Below are 2102 nucleotides of genomic sequence, written 5' to 3'. Positions count from 1 at the left end.
AATAAATAAATAAATAAATAAAATGAAAAGGACACAGAATAATAAGATTCTATAACCTGATGCTATCACTTTTTCCTATAGTGAACCAATAACACAGTCTCCCTAACCAATGCTAATTATTTGTAGAATAATATTGACAACTTGAAGAAATGTTGATTTGCTTGAAAGCAAACAGCAAGCCTTCCTTTTCATTAACAGTATTTGGCTAAATTATTTTAAGTGTGGCTTAAGTTACAATTGTTTTGTAGCTTATTTTCATAATGTACTGGTGAATGTGTATACTGTTTATACAATTAATGAAGTTTTAGAAACATGAAAACTTACTTCACCTCTCCTATTAAATCTTTGTAAGTAAGGTGAGTTGCTCAGATTTCTGGGCCAGGAAGATGTGAAAGAGTGAAGATTGTCCAAAGTCCAAAAATTTTCAACCCTAATCTATAAATTTACAGTATTATATTGGCTATGATTCATAGAAATCACATTAAGTTTAAAATATTCATGCATATTATTTTTTAAAGTTCTCCAAGAGTAAGTCATTTCCTTCTGTATTTTTGGAAAAGTGAATATTCATTTCTCCCTGGTAATATTAAATTATGACAATCTTTAGCATTCAAATTAACCTGTCAAATTATATTCTTCAAAATTCTCCAACATTTGCAGAGCTATGAGAAACTTCTGAAAGTGAAAAATATCAAGATTTGGTGGCTATGGACCAGAGTGAAAAAAATAAATACCAAAAATTATACAATTCCATCATAGACTATTAAAAAAGAATCAGATACAACCTAAGCATATTTTGGATCAATAATTATTACAGATTTCTATGAATAAAAAAACCTCCAGTGTTAAAAGACGTTGGATTAGCATTTCCAGAAATCTATGACTAATGCCATTATACTCTCTGTCCCAGGGACTTTATTATTACATCATCTCTTAAGAAACTTTAAATATTAATCCATAGGTTATTCTCAGCATGCAACCCATTACCTTTTTTTCTCATTCAGGGTACCTTCTCATTTAGCACAAATAAATTAATGTAATTCTTTTAACATGCTAAAGTAAAGAGAATAAGATGATGATATTTAAGTTTGCATTAATTTAAAGTGAATAGAAATACTCTATGCAAAGACTGTACCTTGCCAGTCTCTTTTTGTCTTCACAGATTATTTCTGAAGGCATAACCTCAAAGGAGTGTTATTTTTGACAAATAAACCCCCAGAAATATTCTATAATTTAAGTAATCTTGAAATAAATCACAACATTCACATTTTCCTCCTAAAATCATACAAATCCTTCTTCGGAAGATAATTTCTCTCACGTGTTAACAAGGTAAGTCTCCTACCCTGCTGTGACACACGCAGGTGTAGGTGGGCTGCCTTTATCCTCTCACCTTTACCACTTCTGAGCACACAGCTTGACTTCAAACTTACCAGCTCAAGGACTTCTTTGTTTAGGGCATTCTCCGTTGCTGGAACCCACTGCCACTGGTGCTTATGCAAGCAGGCCAGAAGTGCCAGGGAATGAATGCCCCTCTGGTTGCTCTCACTCAATGCCTGAGAGAAGTTGGTGTATAAATATCTCAGCTCTTTCTGCCCTGGGTGGAATAACCGAGGTGTATGTGTGTGTTTTGTACTGGTTCTCAGAATGTCCCCAGGACCAGTAAGTTCCAGGAACCCACAGTGGTAACTGACTTAGTAATACATCATTTATTGGCTGCCTTGCCTTTCTTACTTCCCCAGTAACTTCCCCATTCTACTGTGGTGGTTTCTTTTTGGTTTGTTTTGGTTTTGCACCTTCTAAATAATTATTATACTTGCACTGGAATGCTTGCCTCAGGATAGGCTTCTGGGGAAAACCAGAAGACCCTGTTTCTGGTTCATTCTTTCCTCAACATTTGAATTCATTTGTCATTTCTTGTTTTTATAGTGCAGTGAAGACAGAAAATGTCAAATTTGTTAGGAAATGGCTTTTCAGCTATTTCTGAACAGACTGTCTTCTTTGTACACTGTGTTAAGAATAGTCATTTTATTCCTTTTTTAATCCTCCAAGGTATAGAAATCTACCATTGATTTTGGCTACCTGGAGAGAAAAAATGGGGTCTC

This window comes from Mandrillus leucophaeus, unplaced genomic scaffold, assembly GCF_000951045.1.
Source record: "Mandrillus leucophaeus isolate KB7577 unplaced genomic scaffold, Mleu.le_1.0 Scaffold321, whole genome shotgun sequence".
Lineage (NCBI taxonomy): Eukaryota > Metazoa > Chordata > Mammalia > Primates > Cercopithecidae > Mandrillus > Mandrillus leucophaeus.
Note: the sequence above shows the minus strand (reverse complement) of the source record.